Genomic DNA, 27,689 nt, shown 5'->3' with positions numbered 1-27,689 from the left:
CCGTCATGTCCTTTGCCACACATCTCAGTCTGCCAGTCCTGTCAGGCTCAAAACAGCTCCCTGTGAAAATTAGCATTTCTACTATGTCTTTTTCAAACACCAATAGCTCTTTCCAGGCTCATTTCCTTGTCCAAGTTGTCCTACTTCCTTCTACTTTCACTGAACGACTAGTCCCTATATCAATGCTCTTCCTTCTCTTCTTTCTTCTATTCTCTCTTTACATCTTCCCACAAGATTTTTTTTCCTGTATCTTTTAAACAGGAATCACCTGCAGACAGCAGACTGTCAAGGCACTGATGGTACAGAAGGAAGAAATTCCCTATTTGTATTTCAATATTTCAGGTTGGTCCAATATGCATCAGCACACCATCCAGCAGCAAAAGCAGAGGGAACCCTGAGTAGAGTTCAGATAGTAAATTCTAGCTATGTTATTTTTTCTAAAGAATATTAGACAGATCAATAGACAAGCACTCATCCATCAAATAAATCTTTATCCTCCTCTTCTGCCTCATTTAAAGTTTTAACATAGAAAAGACATGGAGTCACCATTATAGAAGATTGCTGTCAGTTTTGGAAAAGATCTTGCTTACCATTGTTTTACACAACATCTAAATAATGTTCAGCATATATACAATCCAACAAATGTTACGACTTTACATCTAGTTTTAAAAATATATAATTATGAGTATCTGTCTTCAATTCTCACTAAGTTACAGGCAAGATGACTATAGCCTATTCCTCTCCAGACTGATGTATCAAATAGTAATGTATGTTGTTTTGGCTGGCCATCATTTTTTCCAATAAAAATAAAATCTTGGCAAGACTTCACTCAAGGTCTTTTTGTAAATCACATGAAATCTTGGAGAGGATAAAAGTAAACCCTGTCAACACTGGGTATATTAAAATACAATAAGTAAGACTGACACTGTGATGTAGGGGTATTTCATTTATCACACTGTATTCTTAAAAAAAAAAAAAACACAGAAGGTACCTTCTCTTGCTAACAACAATGCCTGTTCTCAATTTAAACAAAGAAAATGAAGATTGTACTTCTGGTCACATTTAGTGCTTCCTGGGTACATCCTATTACAATGCACAAATGCAGCATTAGGGCAGGAAGACACAATAGTCATATTAATCTAATTCTAACCCAATAGCTTTTCCTCCATTTCTATCTCCCTCCTTTCAAGCTCTCTCTGAATCTCTCTTTAACTAATCTTTTTCTCACTGACCACTTTTCCAAAATAAAAATAAAAAAATTAAAAAAAATCCAGTCTGAAAGGTAGGAATCAAGAATGCCTCAGCATCACTGGATCATCACAGTATCTCTGTATATGGTTAGTTTTCCTACTTTGACACCCCCATTTTCACTAACTATGTTTAAACTCTTCTTAACTGGTATCACAACATTTGGCTGAATCACAAACCATGCTTTCAAATTTTATTGTGGCACTGCTGAGTGGTTCTGATCTGCAGCTAGGTCTCTACTGTATTAGGCCCTAAGAGCTGCCAAAACTCCTTCCCCTGAACTGTTTATATTCCACATACAAGTTGATGTCAGCCTCAGATACTGAACTCCAGCACTGTTTGTCTTCTATAGTCTGTAACTGTACTGAGCAATTTGGGTTCTGCTAAGAATAAACATGAAAGCATAATAATTCATTTACATTTCTATAGAATTCCTTGTCGCAGAATGCCAGCTCTTCTTAGAAGAATGGCAGCTTCTGTATCAAACGAGAGTTTTTTCCTCATCTAGGAATATTATGAGTTGTCTGAGGTCACAGCAAACATATCCAAGACCCTGAATACAGGACTGTGCTTCCTATTTCCCAGTGTATTTTTTCTGTAAAAGTTTCTGTATTCAAAATATCCAAGAGCACAAAGTCCAACTGTGTACTTCCCATTATCTAGCATTATCAACCACTTTTTTAAGTCATTTTTCTATCTTTGCTTTGGATTTGAAACAAACTTCTCCTGCTTATTCTCCTTTTAAATTACTTAACTGCTATGAAGTCTCTGGAAAGAAACGAAAGAGGATGAAACACACAACCCATGAGCTCTCTGCCTTCTCAGCATTTTACTAATGTCCTTAAAAAAAATAAAGGGTAAAAAAGATACTCTTAACTTATTAAAGTCAGAGTAAAATCTCACCTCTCTTCTGACTAGGTTCTATTTGCTGAAAAAAAGTGTTGTGGTTTAACCCAGCAAAATCCATAAAAGCATTGGCATATGAAACCAATTCCTTCTTTCAAAATTCAGTGTAATAGTTCCTTTTTTTTTTCTTAAACCATGAAGTGCATATATAAAAAAACATCTCCCAACTCAAACAGAGAAATGTCACACAAGTTAAAGTCAAAATTAAGATCTGTATACTAAATCCATACATGGGTCACAGAAGTGCTCTTCAATTTCTGAAACTATCATACCAGCAGTTTTGGACTCCTGAGTAAGAGGTGCAGTTGTATTAATATTCCACAGAACTGGCTACGCACCAGTAACACACATTGCACAAAAAACAGTCCACTCCTTCCTCTTCGAAACAGGAACATTTCAAGCTTTCTCCAACAAAAACAACTTTTGACTACACACAGTATTCACTACAGCACACCGATGCTAGAAGTATTGATTACTGTAATTTCTTTAAGTTATAAAGCATGCTTACTTTCTCCTCTAGGTAACTCTCTAAGGGAAGAGAGCCATTAGTAATGACATTTTAATCTTTTGTATAGAAATGCCAAATGATGCCAAAATGATACTGAATAAATGACCACAGACTGCCAAACTCAACCGTTAAAAGCACAAAATACTTAACAAGATGTGTTCCATTTCATCCATACTTCAAAAGATTAGAAAAATATATTTAATACTAACACTATTGGAAAGTTATACGAAAAAGTATGTTACTTTTTTTTTTTTTTTTTTAAGATGCATTTAAAACAAGTCAAAGTAATTGCCTCTCCTTCACTGTGCTGTTAAACAAAGTTTTTAAAAACTCTACAGAAGTAATAGAAAAGAAACTGTCTTAAATCTGGGCTCGTGTACCAGGCATGATAAACTCACACACTAAGTACACATTAATATAATTAATGAAATTCTTATCTGGAGGCTGTCGTACTGAAACTTCAGCCAAATGACGTTGTTACATTTTACCAGTCCTCTGTCACTGTACCTAACTGGATGGGAAAATTGAGAACTCCTTAAACGCAAAGAAAACACACTACCTAAAACCCCATGTTCCCAGTCAAAGCTATATTAAACTGGAGTTATGGCTGAAAGTTTGTACCAGTGACTTCAGATTTAACTGATTGTTTTCAGGAGTCCCAGAAATAGAAAGACCTGACTTCACACTGGCTTTTGTTCTAGAGACACATAATCCCTGCCAAATGAGTCATTAATTCCCAGATTTCCATGCCTTCCCCGCACCTCTTGACTTGCTTTGGCCTTTCCCGTATCCCATCCATAATTTAAGCAATGAACAGCCAGGGCTGTGACTGGTCCAAGGCTAGCCCTGGCAGCTGCCCCTCATGCTTGCCAACTGCCCATACAACAGCCCAAACCAAAGGCATAGCCCTTTGGGGGCACAAGAAGGGGACTAAGAATAACATGGTTTTGTCTTCTGCACATAACAGCTCTTCTTACAAGACATACAGGAAGTTCGCTCATTTAAAAACTCTACCTTTCTGTTGAATTAAGTCAAAAATCAACAAAGATCATTATGAGTGATCATAAACAATACAAAAGGACAACACAGGCCACATTTCTAAAGGAGATTAGGGGGAAAAAAAAGAAAAAAACAATAGTTCTAGTTATCCCAAAGTGAAGTATAAACACAGAGTATTCAAAGTTAATGTTAAACTTAAAAGAAACCCATCCTGAAAATATTAATTTTCATATGAGACCACTGTGATGCATATTTCTTACCTTTTGGTCTATCAAAAATCATTAAATTTCATATAGTAATTCTTGCACCAAACTAAACAGCATAAATACACAAATGTATTTTGCTGTAATTACATCTAAAAATAAAAAGCCTTAATCTAATTATAAGGTTATTTAAAAAAATAAAAAATAATCTTTTAATAGACGTGTCAGTGAGAGCCATAACATTGCTAGACAGAACACTAAGGTGGATAAATTTAAATACATTCTGTCCATTTCAATTGCAGGTTTTTTTTGCTTGGAAGGAGAACAAGAGAAATTTACTTCTTGTGGCACAATCCTCTCATTTCCCTTAACTTTAACTATAAACTATATTTTCCCTTAACCTTAACTATATCCATTAATTTTCCAGTATTTTCTTTGTAAAAAATATTTCATAAAGAGGAAACTGAATTCATGGTTCTATTTCTGCTTGCAATTCTGCCTAACAACTTTTTACACTGTTAGGGATTTCCACCACTGTCAGTAGAATACAGTATAAATATATATTATTATATACAAGTTTACACATCAGCAAAGATCACATTACCTTTAATTACAGTGATTTCTACTTAACCACTATCATACCAAAAAGTATGCAGGAACAGAATACAGTCCAAGCATCTTTAGAGTAACTTGCAGCATGTTATCACTTCAGGTTTTCTTTAGAAGGTGGCAAAACATGATTTTCTTGTAGGAATTATACAAGATATCTGCTTTTGTACCTTCCCAATTTTTTAATGGAGACTTTATGGCTACAGTGCTACAATGAGCTCCATACAGGTAAATATCTGCCTTCATGTAAAGTACTAAAGACTTCACAGGACAAGCAAAAAAAGTCCACCCATATGACCTTCCTCATAGTCCTTAACACTACAGTCAAAACTGTACGCAATAGGAAATTACAAATGCAAATTATCTATGTAATTTAAAGGAAAAATTGTATGTCTTTGCTGTTTACTAGAAATTGTTTCTAGAACTGTGAATAATCCAGATTGCTCCACACAAAAAAACAGATCTGGTTTAAGCCCCTCTAGAAAAACGATGCATATTCTAGTCACTTAAACAACTAGTTGATTATACACAATTCACAAAAAACATGACTTGCATTTTGCAAGTTATGCATAAAACAGGCAGAGAGCCAAGCAGCATATCAGAATAGCAGGATATTAGAAGCAATCTCTGACTGTGCAGAAAGTAAAAGCCTGTTGTCCACTCCTGATTCCAGCTCATAAGAAACAAATTATTCGTCTCCAAGACAAAACGCAATAGATGTCTCAATGTTTGCCACTGATTCCATAAAAAAACATTGCCCTTATACTTTCTAAGGGAAAATTATTACCAGTACAAGCAAATAAATTGGTAACAGAGGGTCAACACAAGCATTTATTGTCATTGCAACAGTTGTAAGCACAATGAGCATCTCTGCACACTCTTAAACCACTTCCTCTCTCTTACTGAAGAACATTTTAGTTGCACAAATTCAATACTTATGCATCCATTTATTCTGAATAGCAATCTTTCGAAAATCAGAGCTTATACTACAGAAAAAAAAAATGATGAAACGGTAATTTGCATGAAAATGCCAAGAGGCATATACAAAGTGGTAATTCATATACCAAAACAAAATTATGAAGTCTCTGCAAAATGAATTTCACCCATTATCTATATAAAAACAGATTATAATAGGACAATTTTTCTCTACAGCAAAAACACTGAAATTGCAGCATAATAGTTTTCATGTAAGAAGTTTAATATATTTCCTATATTATCTTACATATTGTCCTTGAACTGACCAATTAAACAACGAAATCATTTGCATTTTTACTCTGTATTATAACTAGCACAAAAGAAAAGTCCAAGAAGGAACTGGGTAAATAGTCTTTGGGAAACTTTTTTTATTATTATTATTTCTATTTTTACTGCTGAGAGATATGAATCTTCTATTTCTATTGTCTTTTGTCTCCCTTATTTTCACAATTCATGAGAAGGGGAAAAATGGGGTACACTTCACCTTTTTCTTATAATTTAAGTTTTAAATAGTCAGGTAGAAAAAATGAAGGGTTTTCTGAAAATATAATGGAAAAATCCAACACTACAGACAAGCTGAATAAAGTTACACATTAACAGATGTAATGCCATGAAGCTAGTATTTTAATAATAACTTCTCAACTTTAATAGAAACTCCTCCTGTGAATTTCAGCAATCATCACATATTTGTGATTCACTTTTTTTTTCTGGAAATAAATAACTAGGAATTGTTTTGAAAATGTACTTACAACTTTAAAGCATTTTGAAATCCTTAAACAACTTGCTACAGAGGAAAATTTACTCCTAAGTGGCTTTACCTCTGCTCTTTCATGTCTTAGGTCCCATTGCCTGAAGAACTCTAGTCTCCAACACCATTGCAGCTCTACATCCTCTGTAGCCATGAGAAGCATTTTCTGTACTGATCATTCCCACCACAAATCAGTGGTGTGGAAGCCTTCAAAACTGCAGAAATGTCCAAAACAGAAAGTCTTCTGTTACTTTGGGGTGCTTTCAGTGCATGTACCAGAGAACCGCAGCTCCATGCTGAGGACAGAACGTTGCAGGAGAAAGGCCATTCATTGCAAGTCACTAGAAAACTTTCATGGGTTCACAGCGTGCAGCAGGATCTACATTTAGCTTATGTACAGAAAAATGAAAAAGGACTGGGTTACATTTATGGAGAATTTGCTGAACACCCTGTGTAAGAGGGGACATTTCTTTCACTCAGCATTAATTCTGCACTCTGAGAGGCATCATACCTTTGTCACAGCTTGAACCAAAAATCTCAATGCACCAAAACAGTTTCTCACACCACCAAAATCAAGGACAAACATTAGGGGTGGAGGAGCAGTAAAGCTGAAGACTTAATTATTTGTCTGAGGCATTTACATTACTCCCAGCCTCTTATAGAAAGGAACTAGACAATTTTCTTTAACCTAGCCTTTGGTGAAACATTCTCCGTGCACACAGCAATTGTGCCAGTTTAAAGTAAATTAAAAACTGATTTAATTAGCTCAGCCAAACCTTTTGCATGGTGCTCTTAAATCACTGTCAGCAGTGTGAGAAGTACTTTTGCCTCCCACCTCCTTTAGTTTTCTAGTTCCTCCTAGCTAATATTAAACATGTGAGTGGAATTTCACAGTTCAATTAAACCAATTCAGAACTTCCTTGTCACTTAAAAGAGCAATTCTGCCCTCTCCCCTTCTTTCCACACAACTCACAGGTGTTAGCTTCCAGCGCAGATGGATGGAAACATACCTTGCACTGTCACAGCAGACAGTGGTAGCACCTCTTTCAACAGCAATATAGGGGCAGATCAGCTCCAGATGATTGTCAAACCACAGCCTGAAATGCATTCTTCTTGCCAGCCATCAGCTTTGTATGTGCACAAGCACCCCCACAGAACAGTGTTTCACTTCTGTAAATTTTGTTCTTTGCCATCCCTAACTCATGGCAGGTGTAGGCAAACCCCTCCTGAATCTATCTATTGCATAACATTTTGACCAATATTCTTGCCATGGAGATCTAGGAGAATAATGAACTTCAGGTACTTATATTTCTCAAAATAGTTCTGCAATATTTGTCACTCCTTACAACAGAATGTAAATGGTAAACAACATATTAGAATCAACATACATCCATCAGAATTCCATCAATACTGGTTTAAAAAAAAAAAAAAACTATTTTTCCCATAAAAAAAAAAATTCAGCTCATCTGCTGTTACAGTGGTCAGAACACTTGCAGTGTTTATGAATATATTAAAAGTGAATTGCAAAGTCAAAAGAGAAAGTGACCTAAGGACAAGAATATACAGTTACCAATTGCAGTAAGGCTGGCCACAACAATCACTTTGAACAGCAGTTTCTTAACTTTTGTTTCTTTTCCTACTTTACTGTTGCCCCAGGTCTGCTGGGTTCACTGAATACGCCCTAAGACACTGCAATTCTTCGACATCACAGACACTGTTCATCTCTGTGCAAGCCCTTCATGTTGTACCATACCTTGCTTAACTCCTACACAGTCAGTAGAATTTCAAAAGAGAAAGTCAATTATTTATGTGCTGAAATATTCAACAACAGTATGTAGGGAAGACCTTCCAGCATATTATTTCTCCAGTTGTCTCTGGCCTTGCAGTCAGCAAAGATGATAAACAAACGAAAGCAAAGCATAAGCACTAGCAAGAGAAGCAAGTTGGACAGTCTAAAGACTAGATGCTCTAGGGATGTTAGGGATGCACTAAGAAAAAAACTGCAATCTTCCTAAAGTCCAAACAGAGAGCTACCAAATGACAAGAAGCAAGTGTGTTTTTATGAACAGTATAAGTCACGGTGAACACATGGAGAAGGCACACATAAACCATCTGAAAGACACCAGAAATAAAATAAAAGAAAGAAAAAAAGCCATAGAAACAGTACGAAACACAAGGAAGATGCAACTCTTCCCTTCAGCAATTGAGAGCATCTCTTTCTCATACAGACGTATGCTTCATTTGCAGCTTGCTTGCCTCTTTCTGCATAGCAGAACACTGCATTTTGTCTTCCAAAACCCTTCACTGAATCCAAAGTATTGAGGTTAAAAAAAAAATCCATCTGAGGATGGTAAAGCTGTCTGGCAGAGTAAAAGAAGCAGCTACGAACACTACTCTACAGAAATATTAAAAATGCCTCAACCCCTTTCAAACGTGTGGGAGAAAATTACTCCAGGCCCCAAACCTAACTTGATACTGAGCTGAGCAAGACACATCAGGACTGTATTTAAGATCTATAGTATCTAAAAGTATCTGATCCAGGCATCTATAGATAAAAACTTATCTGCATTTAACTGTCTTTAGGAAGCTACAGTCAGAAGACTCTGTCATATCTTTCTCAGGACTGCTGTCAAGTTCCCGCTTTTCTAATATCCCTCCCTTGTATAAATATTTATACTCATTACTGAAACTATTTCTTTCTCCTAGTTGAATGAACAGCTGGCACTTGAACAGTTTAACATTATTTTTGCAGTCCCCAGGATCATTTCTGTTGCCCTCCCTTGAATTCTGGGGAATACAGAAGGGGAACATGGTCATTCTGAATCCATCTCAGCACACAGACACAACATTACAGTACCAGTTGGAGCTCTGTGCAGCCACTGGTAAATGCCTTCTCCTGCCTCTGCCCAGCATTGTTCTCACTGTACCTCCAAAGGTCACACTAGCTCATTTGCCCCAGTACTACAATAAGAGAAGTAATTAACTAGCATGAAGTCTAATTTTTTCTGGTTTTCAAAACCAACTTTTATCCTGTGATACGTATCATTTGCTTTCCAGTTTCACAAACCTATTATTTTCCATTTGACTATTGAAAATGTATTTTGAGTATTTTGAGGCTTTGACCATTTAACCCAGAATCTGAAATCACTCTATAATGGTACTTCTTAAAAGACTACCATGTTTCCGTTTATTTCTTGTGTTACCTTCCTGTGTATCTGCACCATTTACCAGCAAAGATTTCATCTCACTGTCTAGAGTACTAATAAAAATATTTTCAAGTGTTGACCAAGGATTAGCCCTGGGGAAACCACTAAAAGCATGCCCACTTGAGATACTTCTTTAATAACAACTCCATCTTGAAATCTGCCAGTTAGCCATCTAACATACGCCTTGCTAATCATAGGCAACAAATATTCTTTAAACAAACAGTCATGTGGTGGTCCAGCTTCAAATACCTTGAGGAATTGGGAAGGAGACATCCTTCTGCTTCATTCCAAATACATTGTAACTTATTATATTTCCTAGCTGTAACTCAAAAAAGTCTCAATTTTGAATTAAAGTAAGAGCTTACTGATTTCAACTACAAATTCAACATGCAAAATGCAAAGATAAATTGGAAAGGATCACATTAGAAAACACATTCCATTGCCTTGAAATGAGATTACATTGGCAGAAGTTATCTTGGTTATAGCTAAAAACTACATCTTATAATGATCCTTTATTTTAAAAGCTTTGTTATTTTTAAATCTGTTCACCATTTATAATGGACTCTTTTGCCTTCCTATATGCTTCTTATTTAGATAGGAACTTACATTTAGTATCAATTTCTTTCCATCTTTTATATATTTTTTTAAAATTACATATTTTTATAAAAAGATTTTACATGAATGTTTTGTCACTGCTTCTATATTAAGAATTTAAGAGTCTCTAGTACTGGCTCAGACCAAAGGTCCATCTGGCCTAGTGTGCTTTATCCAAGAATGGCTGCAGGTATTAGTAGGAAGCAGTAAGGACAGGGGAAACATACATGATACTTCCCCCACTTACACTATCCCTGATTCCAACTGGTTTCAGTCTGATGTATTTCCTGAGCCTAGTGTGGTTTGTCTCATTTCACAGTGGATTTTTTTTCTAAACACTTGTCCTGTCCTTGAACTAATCTAAAAGTTTTGCACTCACATGGTTTTCTAGTAAAAAATTCAATCATTTAATACTTTCCACAAAGAAACAGCTCCTTTTGCTTGTCTTGCTTGTGCTTCTGACTAGCTTCCTTTGTTCCTACTTCTTGTATTTGAAGACAAGGAGAGAGCAGTCACTCCTTGTCTACCTTCTCTATGATGATTTTTTAGACTTTTCTACAACACCTTTGTAAACTCTTAAACATCTTCTTAAGATTGGACTCATTCATTCCTCTCATTGAATTTGATCTTACTTGGTGACTTTCCTATTTTGGGTTGGTTTTGTTTTGTTTTAAGGTGCCAGAGCCAAAACAATTATTCAGACTATGAGTGAACAAGGGATTTTGACAGAAGGTATAATGAAGTTCTTCCTTTTGTTTTCTATTGTTTTCCTATTTATTTCTAATGCTTTATTTGCTTTTGTGACTGCTATAGAGCACTGAGACAATGTCTTCACAGACAGCTCATGACCAGTAATGGTTAGTTCTGAGGACATCATTTTATACACATAAACTATACATATGCATTTATATGCACTTGTAATCTCATTTTCCATTTCATTGTTTGGTTATTTACTATTATCATGTTTTTTGTGTGTGTTTTTTTTTTGTTTTTGTTTTTGTTTTTTCAATTATTCACGTTCTACACTTGTCTTACTGGAATAACTTACGGTTATCACAGACTTGTTTCTGTCATTGCTTATCCCTTTTATAAGGTCTTTTATGAATATCACCTCCTAACCAAGACTGATACTAATCAGCGTGATTGTGAATGGCACATTTTTATTATAATTTGGTTACATTTATACTACTTATGAGTTAATTGCTTTAAGCTTTGTGATAGGGCCTTTTAAAGGTCCATATAAACACAGCACTACTTGGCATCATGGTCTGCTCACACATAAAAAGTATAATCAGATGATACTGACAGTAACCATCAGTGTTTAAATTGCCAATTAACTCTTCTGCTGTATCAGAGTAAAGCCTATTGACAAGTCACCCATATTGACTAAGGGACTGGATTAAGAAGCTCTCACCTGTTAAATTTAGAAACTGTCCCAATATAGGTTAAAGTTGACTACTAAAACCTGCTTCCAACCAGCTATATAGCTGTCAAGTACCCAAAAAGTTTCGTAATGAACATTTCCTTAATCTTTAAGATTTTGTTTTGGTATTCTAAAATTAATCTTAAAACGTTTTCTTAGTATTAGACACCAAAAAATAGAGGTAACAAGCTACTATGGAACTTTCTTAAACAAACTTGCAAAATGTAAGATACTTTATACCTCTCACCTAGGACTAGTCTACATCGAGTGACCTCATTTTGTTTTAAGAAAACAGTAAAAGTGCCAGATGGAAACACAGATAATTACTACAGAACAGTTGATGAATGATGCTGTGTTCATACGCCCTTTCTGCACAACCTTACCTACACCCATCTTAATGACCTTAACAGATTACCTAAGTTATTTGTGTATGCAAATATTGACATGAGGGCCTATTATAGACAAAAATGAACGATAATGTTGGTTTTTTTTAAATATACCACATATTTTTCACTACCCAGAAATTTCTGATGTTATCAACATTTTTATTATTAAAGCACATTTTCAAAGTAAAGCTTAAAAGCAGAACTCTCCTCTCACTCTGCAAAAGAAAATTTGTCTGTGATGTTTTGCCCTTCATGCACGTAAGACCTGCTTGTAGACTTTGCATTAAAAAAAACCTTGCTGGAATTAAATGATGATTTAGGGGTTTATAATTGTTTTTCAAGACAGCACAGCTTTTCACTAACTTGGCTATTTGTACTTTTATCAGTAACATTAACATACTAAAGTTGCTTTTTAACACTGTCAGGCGGGTCCCCACAAAGCAGTGGAGAAGGGAATTACTATCATCATTATTATTTAACATAACATTTTCAGAATACAATTCCAACACTTAATGAATAAAAGTCATCCAGAAAATCCAGGAAAGAGAAAAAAAAAAAGGAGTATTTAAAAAGCCCTGATTTCCTTTGTGCTGACAAGAGTATTTCTAACCAACCTGCCAAAGCTACAGATGTATGAGGGGGAAGTGTGGAAGGTATCTGTGTGGGAAAGCACAGACAAAGCAGAGATGTTGGCAAAACTCTGTGCAAGAACAAGACTTTCAGGATACCAAAAAGAAATACAGTTAAAAAGACTAAGGAGTCTTTACAAACCTTCATTTTTTCAAAAAATAAAATAAAATAGCAAGGAAGAGGAAAACAGTAAAAAAGACTGATTATTGTTAGCCTTGTGGTCACAGGCTTTAAAAAGAACTATCACTAAAACAAAAGGAAAACTAAACCATTTTTTTTAAAATTAGCAATTACCTTAGGTAGGGATCACATTGACCAAATGAAAGCAAAATATTGCTGAATGTCTATAGGGACGTCAAGATTAACACTTGATAAGAAAAATTAAACAGCTTTTAGTACAATTTTATTATTAAACCATCCAAAAAGCATACTTGAAAACTAATCTTAACACAGAAAAGCATTACTTTATTCACCTACACAGTTCCGGCTTTATTATTTGCATTCAGAAAGCTGTTATCTACACGGGACTATAAATTGGCCAAGGTCATTTAGAGCAATGACTCTAACACAAACTTTGCTTAGCAAATACAACTATGTCTGCATGGAGACAAGTGAAGTTTCCATAACATCATTTGAATAAAGTGAACCATGCTTTCCATCATCAGGCTTGATACTTTAGTATATAAGCGCAACAGTCCTTGTGTTTCAAGGCAAGAAAACTTCTGAAAATCTAAAAATGTTAGCAGTATTCTGTAGCAAATTTTAGAAATACTGTGCTAAGTCATACCTCTAGCACCAAGCAAAGGCACACAGATTCAAACTACTACTGGTTCACTGAAGCATAATCCTAATATGACCCTAAAAAAATGGTTTGTAAAATAAACACAGATGAAACAACTTAGGCCCAGCCCAGCAGTGGATTACAATGTATGACAAAATAAGTAAGACAACAAAGACTGGCAAGATGTTCCCTCAGTTTTAGGTTTGCACAAAAGCTAAGGGGTTTTCCTTTGTGCAACAATCTGTTGGCAGAGCACTTGGAGCTGGCCACAAAGACCTACCAAAAGGTTTGGTCTCCTGTACCCTGATGACTAAAGTCTTTGGAACAAGTATGCAGATTTGTCATTCCACTAAACCAATACGAGAATGAAACTGTGCCTCTATATTTTCTGGCTTTTTTTATTTTAATGAAAATAACAATCTAACAAGATAAATTCCATCCTCAGAAACATACTCTACCCCGTTGAGATGTTAACAGAGAATCCAAGAAGAATGCCACCACATATTCAGCTGGCAGAGGACCAGCCCAGGTGAAAGAGGAATGGACCAGCCCAGGTAAAAGAGGAAGACAGTCACAAGCACATCAGTGTGTATCAATGGCAAAAGTGTCCAACGGTGTCCATAACTCAGGTCTCACCAGGAAGTTATACAACTTCCCTCCAGAGAAGAAATCATACTACATCCAATCTACATAGTTTGGATAGAGTTGAAAGGACAAAAAGCAACTTCCCTGTGAGAGTCAGGAGGGTTTCACGAAGGTGGGATATACTAAGGCTAGAGCCAAATGTAAAGACATATGACAAACATTATTTTCACTGGGCTTCCAATTCTGTGACCACATCTATAACATTAAATGGATATTCTCATATAATTGTCACATACTTTTATAAATCAATACTCTGGCAAGTTACTTTTACCTGATACTTAGGAAAGCAGACATTGATTAGCCTTTAGAAATAAAATTTAAATACCACAAGCTGGCAAGACTAGACCATTAAATTTATAAAATATCTCAATATTACTGGATGCATGCAGTTCTAAGAAAGGAATCATTAAAGGGAACTTTAATTATCAAAAAAGCAGCCTAGAGAACAAATGCTAGTAGTAATACAAATAGTAGCAGTAGAGAGATTTTAGATGCAACTTTTTCATACTGCACAGAGAAAATACTCTTTTGGATTAGTTTAGGACAATTCTGAGAAAAAAAAAAAAAAAGAGGCATGTCAACGAAGTAACAAAGTATTGAATAATTACCAGGGTGTTTGAGTTAAATTGAATGAAAGGAAAAAGCAAAAGCAGATAGCTACTACATTTGCTTATATTTCCAAATGAATAGCATGTGAGAACTTAAGAAACTTGGATAGTAAAATCAGCTGAAAGGATAAGATATTGATCTGAATTTGAATGAGCTTCAGTGTTTCCTTTTGGACATTAAAAATAAAGCTTTTCTAGAACCTCTATTCAAACTAAAGTAAATATCTCAAAAGAAAGGCTCCACATCTAACATCATCAATATCCACTTCAAAAACAATATTAGAAGTAACAAATTGGATTAGAAGAAGAAAAAGCACAGAAGGTAAAAAATGCATCTCAAAGACTAGAGAGTGAAGGGGCAAAGTTAGTGATACAAAAGTGAGTTAGATTTTTTTTTTAGGTATATAAAAGCAAAAAATGAAAACTCCCCCAATCATTCAAATAAAAAGAAAATACAAAAGGAAATGCAGATGTTCTTCAGACAGAAGACAGAATACAGACAGAATTCAGTCAAAATTAAACAATAATCTTCTTCAATATTCAGTAAGCATGATGATAATGGGAGGGGAAAAAAAGAAAAAAATGTATGGTTAATCAAGTTTGGAAAGGTAATTAATGAACCTAAAATGGAACTGAAATGCAGATTTTTGTGTGCCCAAATTGGAAGACTCTGGAAATGACTATCCAAGTGCAGTGAATAAATCCCTGGCAGTTTGAAATCACAATTCTCATAATAAGGACTATTAAAGTATCTATCAAATCATGCATGGCAATCACAGAGAAGAACTACAAAGTAATAAGGTTTTTATATTAAGTTAGAAAAGATGAATACTGATCTAAAAATTGCATATTCAGATACAGGTAGAAGATACCTGATTTCACCAATAATTCAGTGAGCCTTGCTGATAGCAGAACGATGCTAAAGGGTTGAAAGACTCCCAGGAGGAAGTACCTCAAGGGCCTTACTGGGATCAATTTTATTAAATAATTTTATTAACGAGGTACTGCAGTAAAGATGATTCTCTAGGAAAAAAAAAATGACTGAGTTTGAAGTCTAGAGTAACAGGATGGGATTTAATATTTTAAAGCAAAAATATACTCTTCAGAGAATTTCTACTGCAAGATATAAGTTTACTAGTCAGAAAGAGGTGTATTTGCATATCTGAATCAATCACATAATGACTGTAGGACACCAGAATGGCTATGGAGAAAAGGAAATACAACTCTAAAATGAATCAGGCCAAGGTATTTTTAAAATCTCACTTACAATAGTGTGAAAAACACTCTGGTTCTCTGTGCTCAAAAGAGTTGAGTTCCCATTAAGAATAGGCAAGGGCAGGACTTTGTGGAATAGGGAGACTTTTGCAAGGGCACATGAAGACTGCCTACTTCTTCAGCATCATTTAACAAAGTCTGAGAATGACAGCTCTCTCTACGTATACATGGGAGGTAGATGCGCCATGCAAACAAAAAGACAACTCTAGCATACAAATAGACGTAGCCTTGCCATGAAGAAATTTAGTATGCAAATTGGAATGAGGCTTTTAAACTCTAGTAGGGAAAGTTATGAAACAACCTTCAAAAAGAATAAAAAGTACTGAAAAGATGGATTTGCAGTTTGACACATCTGTTAAGAAGTTTACATGACATGCTTGTCCACAAGAGAGAGAACTAGAGCTGATGACTCAAGACACCCACTCTTGTACTGTCTCCTATGTTCCCAAGTTACCACTAACAAAATTTGCACATATAAATAACAACCAGAAGCCACACCAATCAGCTGTTTTATCATCTTCAATAGAACTTTAAACAGTTTTCCAAAGGCCCTCAGTATCATTATCCCCATCACGTAGAAAGGGAAATGGAAGTGATGTAGCTTGCCACAGGTAACAAGAAATACCATCAGCAAGGTTAGGAATAAAGAGCAGACATCTCAAATCTGGATGTACTGCACTGTCTTAGCACAAACCAGCATAGGTTGACTCATGCATTACATCATGTCTAAGGGAAATTGTCTAACAAACAAATAACATCTAAGGTAACACATGATTAGACACAAAAAAAAACAAAAATCTCACTGGTTTCCAAATCAGGCTCAAAACATGTATGACAATTTCTGTGAGGCAATTCTGATGACAGCTGAGGACCTGACTCAGTGACCCTTCCAGTGCAATGTTCCTAACTGAAGTGAGTCAAAGTGCTCATTAAACAGGAAATTCTTCCTGAAACCCCTCTCTTCTGTTGGGCCAGTCCTTGAAAACTGATAAGAAATAGAACTGAGTAAATGGACCAGTTTCTGTACAGTACACTTCAGAAAATAAACCAAACACTGAACAGGATATGAAAGTGAATGAATGCCAGATACACAGGATACATTTTAACAGCCAGCTTTATTACTTTAACAGAGGAGGACTGTGTGTTTCAGGTCCCAACCCTCCCACTTTATTTGGAGGCAGTGTCAGAAAAGGTCATATTACAAAATATAAACAAATTACTAACATGGAGCAGATTTCCTCAGATTGTCCAAGTTCCTCAAGTCATTCTGGACCATAGAAATACTTTCTCCTACAGAAACAAGCCTACCAACTAAATCCTAAGTCTCGTTTATACCTGTGGGATATACCTTGTTCCCACGTCTCATTTATACATCTGGCACATATTTATATGCTGCTCCCAAAGCAAAAACAACCAGAATAGCTGCAGTTCCAGATACCTGCATCACACCCACATACATGTACACACAGTGTGCCTATGTTCTGCTGATCCAAACCCCAAAATCTTGGCAAAAGTCAGTTCCTACATCTGATACATGAAGCATGTCATCCCTAAAAGTTCAGGCCTGGCATATTAGATGTGATTGTGTGATCAACAACACATTTACTCCCAAAGGTATCCTAGTCAAGTTATCTTAGTCACCTACCAGTAACATTGTGAGGCTCTATCAGCTGCAGCCTGTCTCACTGATTACGCACCAAGCTTCCTGTCAGGGGTCTCTGACCAGGTTAATTTTGCATGTGGCAATAACCACCTAATCAATCCGCGTCTTTCTAAATCATAATGGAGCACCTGCACATCCAGACATGAATCTTCCTCCTGACATCCTCCACAAACATAAATTACAAGTTTACTGCACAGTCCAGACAAGTCTCGGTGACCCCTTGACAGGGCAAAGAGAGGTCATGCAACAATCTGATTTTCAGCATCCACTCCTTCCACCTTTCCACTTTCTGAATCTTAAAACCTGCTGTTGTAGTTAGTATAACTCTCCAATCCCAAAGGAATGCAACTTTGAAGTGACAACTTGCTCCTAACCAGGATAACATAAGCAATGTTTCCATTAGCAAGTACTGCAGAACAACAGGAGTAAATCTGTAGAACGAAACAGTTGGTGCTGAGTACATAAAGTCCATGTTGTATGGCAGGGGAGAGTAGCTACGAGCTAGTTCTAGTTTGGGCCAGTGGACTGGATACACTTTAGTAGCTGGAGCACATCAGTCAGTTTAGTTTCATCTGAAATTAATACACTTTTTATGCTCCAACACAGTCCTGCAATGCCAAGGACAGTGTGGTGGGTGGAATAATTAGGAGATTCACTTAAAAACCACACCCGCAGTCAAAGCTAAAATGTTAGTGGTCAAAACTGTCTTACTCTTGACTAACTAATACCTGGTCAGCTAATTGCCATGGCCATGCAAGAACACCAGTGGTTATTCTCTACTTCAGAAGGCTTTTGATACTTTTTAATACCCCCTTCACCTCCCCTCAGATCTTACTATGGCTTGGCTAGTTACCAAATACCTTAAAACATTAGTTGTTTTTGTACAAAAAATAATACCAGTAAGACCTACATAGGTAAGGAAAATCTGTCATATCCAAGTTACCTTTGCATCTTAGCCATCTCTTCTAAACTTTCCATTGAAGGCTCTGTAAGACTTTCTAGTCTATAACAGAGAGGCTGAAAATAGAGAGACTTTCTCCCACAGGTTGAAAAGAGAAAGGAGCAGGATTCCTTTTCAGTATTGGTACACTAAGGCACAGCCCTGAAGACAGCCAGACCTTGACCTGATGCAGACTCTTCAATTTCCCCATAAGCCAATCCCCCCTTTCTCCCAAATATCAAATATGCTGCACCAAAACTCTCACCAGCCATACTATCCTTCACAGCCACTTACCCAGCCAGTATTCTGGAACTGGTAACAGGTACCCTGTTATGCCAAACTCTATAAAAATCAGTTAACCCCAGCAATGTAGGTCACAACCTTTGAGCAACCTGGTCTAATGGAAGTTGTCCCTGTCCAAGGCAAGGGGATTGGAATTAGATGACCTTTAAGGTCACTTCCAACCCAAACCATTTTATGATTCTGGAGAACATTTCTCCTTCTCTGGGCTGGAAAAAGACTGGACTGTCCAAACAGGTTATCTTTTCCATTTAGACCATCATTCCCTAGTGAAGAACAGGGTTAGCAGACAGAAAGCAGGGGCAGCAGGAGTGAGGCTCAGAAAGGCTGAAGACAACCACCTTTGCAGTTCAAAATAATCACCTCTCAAATGTTATCTTCTTCATACTGGTCTTTCCTAAAGTCCAGTATTTAGTCACTACCAGGAGTGAGGTTCAGACTGCATCCATTTGCAGGTATTTTTCAATATCTGCCCCTTTTACCTCATCTTTCTGGAGGTCTGAACAGAGTAACTAAGTTACCAAATGAGGAAAGACAGGAGAAAAAGAAATTAATTCAAGGCTGCTCTGAAAAAAAATACTTACAGATTTTCATTAAAATATTGTGGTTGCTAACAGTGGAAGTACGTTGGTGCAAGCCAGGGAAATAACTTTTCAAATAAAAAGTACACAAACATTTCTGTAACTAAACCATTATTTGAATATAACAGAAAGGGTTAGAAAGCAATACTTGTGTCACCCTAATCTGCTTTTTGGAAAAGTAAACGCTTATCCTCTAAGATCTCTGTAGACATATGCAGAAGTGTCACATGTAAACTTTTGCTACTTCCCATCTTGTATTAGAATGGTTAAAAAGTTTAATCATTGCACTTTCTACAGTGCTGGCTTTGTCACAGCTAATGTAACTACTGACAAGCTAAGGAAATCACAGACATAATGTGTTAACATGCAGGAAAAATAACTGAGTGGCACAGAGGACCAGATACCCCTGCTGTCAAGGTCAATGAAGTCTATGAGCATTACAGGGGTGAGACATTCAAATCTCCAAGGATCAAGATTAAAGATGGTATTAGCTTTAGAAGAAGCAGAGCATCTTGTTCTTCAGCAGGAGGTTTACTGCCTGAGATGCTGCCCTAGCAACTGATGCACAATACAAAAGCATCAGATAAGACAGAATTAAAAGCTGAAATGATAAGCAGGTAATGGACAATATAGGAAAACAAAGAAATAAGAAATTATCTTTTCCTTACAAGTACTTAATTACTCAAGGATCTCTGCAGTTGCTAAATCCCAGTGTTCATCTTCTTGGTTAATTAATTTCTTTTTTCATTTTAAAAGCTTCATTTTAATTAGCTCCTAAACTGAGTTACTATAAAAAGGGATTTTATTTTCATTTTCTTTTTACTATATGTAAAAAACACTGGCTTCAAAAATATATTCTCATTAAAAATAATGAGTGATTTTGATATTACTTGAATATATTCAAATGACATATGAAAAAATTGGGGGTAGGGAAGCATCATCTTTATTTAGATGCTTAGCACCATAAGAGAAAAAGCCATATATTTAAATATCAGAAACCTTCCAAGTTGACTAAGTCTTGAAGTCAATAGTGTTTAATGAGAGACTCAAATCCTTCAGTCAGATGACAGATAGATTGATGCTTACAATAGTTGCCACAGAACACTTTTTATAGTTGTCTTCATTACAGCTTATATTTTTTCATGCCATAAACAACAGCACAAAGCAGCACATGCACTACAGTCAATACTGCAGCAAAATGTGAAAATAGCATAACCGACAACTTTATGCTTAGGTTTACATAGCTGTTTTAGCCTCCAATTAGGATGTTCAGAGTTTTTAGTAAGTACATATTGACTGAAGATTTTACTTCTCCATCCATAGCACATGCATTTGTTGACAAGATATTGTAATTACCATGGATTAAAATGAAGTCCGTGAAACACTATGCTATATATTTGAAGATTATATAAACTACTTTTGTCTTTCATATAAGTCTTGCTTTGCAATTTAATCTGAGCATTGTATCACAAATAGAAAATGAAACAAGGAAGAAATAAATTTTATCTTTTTCTTTTCTATCTTCTAAATAGATACTTCTTTTTTATTATTATTTCAATGAGAAAAAGCCCAAGAGGTGTTTTTCTACACTGGACTGAATGTTTTGATCATTGAGAAATAGACCATTCTCTACTAAATTAAAGTGTATCTCATGTAAAGCATCCCACCAATCCGAACACACGTTTAACCAAATACAGGCTTAACAGGACCAATGTAAAATTTACTAGTGTCAGAGACATAAATGAGTACAATGCCTTTGATTTTGAAGTTGAATGACACTGTTTTAATGTAACACAAACATGTTTTAATTATCTCTCCATGATGCTTACCTTTGTTGCTGTTTTCTAAAGAAAAACTTGTCAGGACTTCTCTATCAAAATATTTAGGTTATCATTTGATTCAATTTCACTTGAAGTCAACATTTTTGCAACCAGTTTACAATTAGCATTCATTTCTCATGCATGAGTTGACCCACTTAAACAATACAGTAAATCCATGCCTTCAGGGATCTTTCTAGATGACTTGTTTTACTTCCACCACACAACTCATTTTATATTGTCAATATAGTGAGCAAGGTTACAGTCATTCTGTCAAATTTATTTATTTAAATTAGAATCAGAAAGACTATACTATTCCCTGTGGAACTTCACGGAAAACTTTTTGAAACTTTGAGATGTATTTTAAATTCATAAAAGCACTACAGCATTTGTAATCACCTAATTTCATATGAAAGCAGTAATACAGAGGAAAATAATATTTATAGTCATTTCTTCTATAAACTTATTAATAAGACTTGTGAAATCCTAGGAAAAAAATGCATAATAAAGCATTGCTACCCATAACATATTTGATTAAAAAGACAGCAAAGAGGTTTGTTTTCTAACTGAGCCTACAGAATAAAGCCAGATGGAATTTAAAAGGCAGCTACATACATGTCACATCTGCTTCCTTTGACTACCAGAGATCCACTTAACCTAAGATATTTCCCCTTACATCTCTGAGGACAGTTTCAGTCTCACGTTTGTGAGGATTCTTTTGAGGTCACTTATCATTGCTCGCTGTGGGGCTGCTGAAAGGGAGCCTTCCCCAGCAAAAATTGTCCCAAGGTCACAAGCTATTCAAGTCCAAACAGACTCAGCTCTGACAGACAACAGTTCCATTTTAGAAACCTGCTGATGTAGGACATATTTGTATGTGAACTTCACTATACATTTGAGTTTAGTATTTCAATGGACTGACCCATGCACCCTTCTGAATTTGCACATCTAATGCTATCACAGGCAGTATGGGATATAATACCTCAAACTACTCACTGATGTCCTTTATAAATCCCTACGTGTTAATGCTGCAAGTTTTTCCAAATGCAGTTGCCTCTCCTGGGCAGGGTTTTGTTTTCCAGCTTCTCAATGGTAAAATCTTTCAGTTCTTTCTGTTGAAGAGTTATGCATCTTTCCATCTGCACCCATAGAATACGACCTAAGGTGACCGAGTTATACACTGCAGCAAAATGAAAGTCCACCTGCTCAGTAGAGTATCTCCAGTAGTTAAAGTCATCCATGTTATTCAATTCCAACTGTACCAACAGATCCTTACACAATGATTGCAATGAGCAGCTGGCAGTCCAAAATGGCATCTCAGAGTCCAAAAAATACCGTTTCTTCCAATGTGTTGGGAGTTATTGTCATGTATACCACAGGAATTAAGAAAACTGGGAGACCAACAGTGAGAACCTGAGAAGGTTATGGGGACAGTAAAAGTCAGTGTCGCCCCTGATGCAAAAGGAGCACAGTGCTCTGCATTCTCAGTGCAACGCTCCTCTCCAGCAAATGGCTGTAAAATTTGCTAGCAAACACTGTGCCTCCCCCTACCTCTAATGGACAGCTGACACAGAAGATAAAGGTTTACTCCTGGTGCCATTTAGTGGATAGGCATGAATATTTCTATTTCTGTGGTTTAGTTTTTTGTGTAAATAAGGACTGCATAAATGGGGATTCCAACACCTTTCCCTTTCTTAGACCACACTGAAAATAATTAAATTCAGACAGTAAAGAAGTGAGAAAAAAGCTCTGAGGAAAAGTCCAGAAGAAAGTTACTGGTTGTTTTTACAGCAACATTTTATGGTGTGCATAATATCATACTACACAGTAAAAATATAATAAATGAAAGAATATATTACAAAGCTGAATGCACGGTGACTATTATTCTACATAGTGATCAAAGTAGGAAGAAGTGAAGAAAGCAGCATGCCATTATATAATTTAATACATTTTACTGACAAAGTAGGTAAAGAATTCACATACACGGGTACTAATTTAACATTGTGTTTTCCTAACTTCTGTGTAATATTTTAATAATGACCATTAATGAAGGATTTTTCTTTTTTAAGTTGAACATATACTGAGGTTTGAAACTCATTCTCAAAGGTCTCCAGCTGCTCGCTTAGCACAATTTCTGTCTAAAATACTACTTACATTTCCTTAGACTCATCATTTCTTAAGCATGTGTTCAGTCATTGTACAAATTTCTCAAAGCTGTACAGTATGCAAAAGCTATATAAGAATCTACAGAAAATACTCAGTCATCGAAAATTGATGGGATTCTTTTGCTAAGTCATTTCAAAAGCATTTATTAGGACTCTGCAATTAAAGGCAAAAATATTTCTGCTTACTCAGAATAAAAACTCAAAATACTTCAACACAAAAATACCAGAAAGCCAAACGACATAGAAGCTTCTCAGAATCTGTATTTGTATGTATCTATACAAAGCAAGACTAAAAGAGGAATCCAGAACTGGGACAAGTTTGGAAATGACTCTACACGTGTATGCTCACTGCATCAGAGTACGGAAGGAATCTTCTTACAGAGATACACTTACATTAGCAATGGGAATGACATATTCAACTTCCTATCTTCCAAACATAAAAAAAAATGCTGTTGAAATCAAGTGTTATTTGCTTAATTCCATGAGTTACACATTCGAAATGCAGTTGTGTGGAATTAAGCCTAGAGCACACCCAATAATGAATAGCTCTTGGAGCTGCATTAAACTGTCAGAGGAGGCAACGGGAGCAGAAGGCAATCAGTATCATGGCACACTGAGCCTTACACTTCTGCTACGTGCATGCAGCAGTTCATAAACCAGTCAGAAAGTGCTATTCTTTTTGTGTTAGCAGATAAAGTTGTCATATATCATTAAATCCATATTTTCCAAATGAAAAAAAAAATCATGCTTGGTAATATAAAGACAGTCAGATTAAAGTGTAAATCATTTCAGAAGCAGTGAATATACCAGCATTGCCTAGAATAAAATAAGCTCTTTTTGTATGCAATTTAACATGCTTACCCAGTCTCTTCATTGATGTGCCATGGCTGGTTTTGTGAAATGTAGACATTCATGTTGCTGTCAGTTTTTCTTGTTCCCTTTCATGCTGTTCTTCTCCTTCACTTGAATTCAATGGAAGGAAAAAAGCCCTTAGAGACAAATATCTGCAGGCTGTACACTGTGAATCCTACAAATGGAACTTCAGGCCTTGTTGTTAACACCTCCTCCTGCCAATTTTCTCTACAATCTGTTTTGGCAATTTGAGAGACCATCTTATGTTTGAGCAATTAAACAGGTTGAACAACTGTGCCAGTAACTTCCAAATGTGGAGCTATGGCTCAATGTCAGTTAGGGCCAGTTTCTAATTTCAGATGTGCAGATGTGCACAAGTACAGTGATAATATGATCTTTTCTTCCCCGTTAGTTGATATATTAAGATATATTTGTATCACATCTGAGTCAGTACCCATCTCTTGTGTCTTTTTCCAGAAAATGCTTGTTTAGTTGATTCAAATTATGGGGGAAATCCTGTCCTCCATCACCTCCCTTGAGGCTGCATGAATGTAACTGAAGGTAGAATGTCAGAATATTATCCTCAACACTTAAAAAAAAAAAAAAAAGAAAAAACAGGCAACATTTTTCATTTTTCATAAAATCAAAGAGAGGCTAAAAAGCTACATGTTCAGTTTCTCATTCAAATCCATATGCTGCTTTTAAAAATGTTACAAAATTTTCATTTGTAAGAAAGTTCTATTGCATATCATCAAAAATATATCTAGGAAAAGTGCATAACAATTGGATTATTTTCTAAAAACCTTGTTTTCATACAAATAAGCAAAAGGCTCTATGAATTTACTTCCTGGAATTAGGGTGTTTAAATAAAACTTGTTGGCTGTATTTGCAGCTTTTACAAAATCAGTTTTACTTCATGCTCTCTTTCTGCAGTTTTACTTTCATGCACTCTCCTTCAGTGAAGAGTTCAGCTCCCTGTACATGGGGAGCTGTACATACACCACCATTCACCAAGGTGATTCAATGACTTTCTCTCCTGACTAAGGGACCCTCCTTTTTATCTTAAGGTCTTAACCAAAGTAGGGTACCTTGGAAATGTGCTTTTTAAACCAAATCTAATCTGTTTTATTATTTTCTTTTTTTATCCTGAGGTACAGTTTCCATTTCACATACAATTCAAACCTCCTGGAAAATGAGTCTTGTACATATAAAAGAACTGCCCACGTTTTGTTAGCTCTCATATGGAAGAAGGACACAGATGTGTGCTTCTTCTTGCTTCCACATGATTTAAGTTCATATTAGCAAGAAAGTGAAAGTGAGAAATGCTTACAGAGGGTCTCAGTGTAATTGAGGGCAACCCCTATGATAGTTTCCATGTATCCTTCCAGCCATACAACCTAGCAAGCAGACTCTACTATTCAAGCATTGGCCTTTATCTTAATGAAAGCTTCACACTCCATCAATTTGTATGGAAACCTGTTTTGCTTTATACCTTGTAGAGATTTACCAGGAACATATTTAAGAAAGAGCAACTTATTTCACATAGGATAAAATATGTGTCAAAACATACATCTAGACATAAAAGTGTAATGGTATTAAGTTGCAGCTCATTGTTACAAACTGTTGTAAGTGTTCCATTTCCCCGAAGGAAAGATTATCAAGTTCCTACTTCTTCATTTAGACGTGTCATGAGAGATCAATAAATAGACTTTTGCCATCTTCTTTAATTATTCTGTTTCTTTTGCCACCTTACCTTTTTCTTTGTAAAAGTTTACAGTTAGCTTATTGGTAAGATTGCCTATAAAAATATTTTAGGTTTTGTTTTTAATTTTGAGAATACTTGCTTTCATAATGGAAATCCTATCTCAAAGTTCAAAGTGGTCAAAAAAACACTTGCAAGGTCTTTAACAAAATGAACACATTTCTCTGCATGAACAGTATACATTTCATGTGTATTAACTACATATTCAATGCCATGAATCAGTGAAATGCAGTGACATTATCTGATGAAAAACTTATATTCGAAATAATTGAAAAAATAGTAACTTATAATACATTTTAGGAACTAATACATGTGAAAATTATTCAAATTTTAAAATGTCTGCTCAGCCATGCAAAGGATGCTAGAAATCCTGAAAGCTTGTCAGTAAAAAATCTGCTTAGTTTATGCAGCCTTCTCTACATCAAACTAGACTAGCATTCTAGTGTGCTTGGCTTACACCTTTCAAGCTAACTCAGTGCTAAGAAGCACTGTAGGTTGCAGCAGCTGATCGTGTATGTCCCAGACAGGCTTTGGGACTCTTTCTACACATCCGTAGAATTATGTTTCTAACTCTAAAAAATAATTAAAAATAAAAATAAAAAAAAAAGAAGAAATATGGGGGTAAATTTCATTCTTTTCCAATAAACTCCATTCTGCTCCTGGTACATCCACCAAGTCACAAAATACATTCCATTATTTGATCTAAGTCTTCAGAAGCAGGATTGCTTTCTGATTGCAAACCAGCAACTGAAATACAACCCTCCCCCCTGCTCTCCTCCCATTGCTCCTGCTTTTTACTCACAGGGTTTATATTGACAGCATAAGAAATTGTTTAAAAAGTCTGAGCACTACACTATTATTCATGTATCCTGCAAAACTTATCATCTATGCAAAAGACAATATTTAACAAAGCCTTCCACTAAATATTATCTATTATCATTATTTTTTTGTTATCTTCATCAAAAATAGCTACACACTTACCCCTTCAATGAAGCTGTTACAATTTTGTTTCAAATAGGCTCTTTGAGAAGTTTCTAATACTTCAAGGTGATATCAAAATAAAACTGAAAATTAAATATACATATTAGTATTCTTCACTTTTGCTATATAGGAAATGTAGAATTATTTTTAAGATTATTAAAGTGCTTACCTTTCAATGTCTTGAACCCTTAATTAGATCCTTATTCCATGATGTACACTGTTTATCTGCTAAATATAGAAACCACTCTGTGTGGAATGCTTTTCTATAATACAGGAGTTTACTAATTAGATTCAAGTTGTGGCCTATGCAGAATTAGCTTTCTAGGATGTAATGCTAAAAATCAAATGAGATTAATTTAGAGAAGTGTAAATGAAATGCAATTTCCTTTATCGTGCACATTTTAAAATTCCATTTTACCTTTCAAGATTAATTATTTCTAATAGAGTCCATGACATAAAATCTGTTTCAGCTGTATACATCAAGAAAAGAAAGCAACACTGTATTGTTAAGACTGGATGGAACAAATCTGCATTGTTAAGACAGGGTAGTTAGGAATGAAGAGACAGGAGCTGTACATCTAAGAACCAACAAAAAATAAGTGAAATACTTTTCACTTTTAAAAAGATATTTCTGGCTCTGAAAAGAAAGATGAATATGTTTGGTTCTGGAGCCAGACAGTATTATAAATTGTGCAACAAGGTCTTCTGCTAGAAGAGAAACCCCCTTATTCCACTCAAAAATAGAACTGGGAAGAAAATTGCTTTCCATCTCATGAAATTTCTTGAATTTGATTTAAAAAAAAATCACAATTTCAATAATAGAAAACCCAACATGTTTTGCGCTAGAGAAAGAGAATGCAAATTGGCTGTATCATACTATCCTA

At 35.6% G+C, this 27,689-nt stretch overlaps 1 protein-coding gene across 8 annotated transcripts in view; it reads right to left on the bottom strand.

Moving 5' to 3' along the window:
* NEBL (nebulette) overlaps positions 1 to 27,689 on the bottom strand; it is a 261,505-nt gene that overhangs the window by 113,477 nt on the left and 120,339 nt on the right. For 2 of the 8 annotated variants that reach the window (XM_066991629.1, XM_066991628.1), the window contains exons 2-4: positions 26,975 to 27,033; positions 26,806 to 26,888; positions 24,072 to 24,172 (exon numbers count right to left, since the gene is read on the bottom strand). The exons of 2 other annotated variants lie outside the window; for them this stretch is intronic. The gene's annotated coding sequence lies outside the window, so the exon portion shown is untranslated. Of the gene's footprint in view, positions 1 to 24,071; positions 24,173 to 26,805; positions 26,889 to 26,974; positions 27,069 to 27,689 lie in introns of all 8 variants that reach the window. 4 more of the 8 variants (XM_066991634.1, XM_066991633.1, XM_066991632.1 and 1 more) reach the window with 3 other exon arrangements.

The sequence above is a fragment of the Anser cygnoides genome, chromosome 2 (genome assembly GCF_040182565.1).
Source record: "Anser cygnoides isolate HZ-2024a breed goose chromosome 2, Taihu_goose_T2T_genome, whole genome shotgun sequence".
NCBI lineage: Eukaryota > Metazoa > Chordata > Aves > Anseriformes > Anatidae > Anser > Anser cygnoides.
Note: the sequence above shows the minus strand (reverse complement) of the source record. Positions and strands in the feature narration are given on the sequence as shown.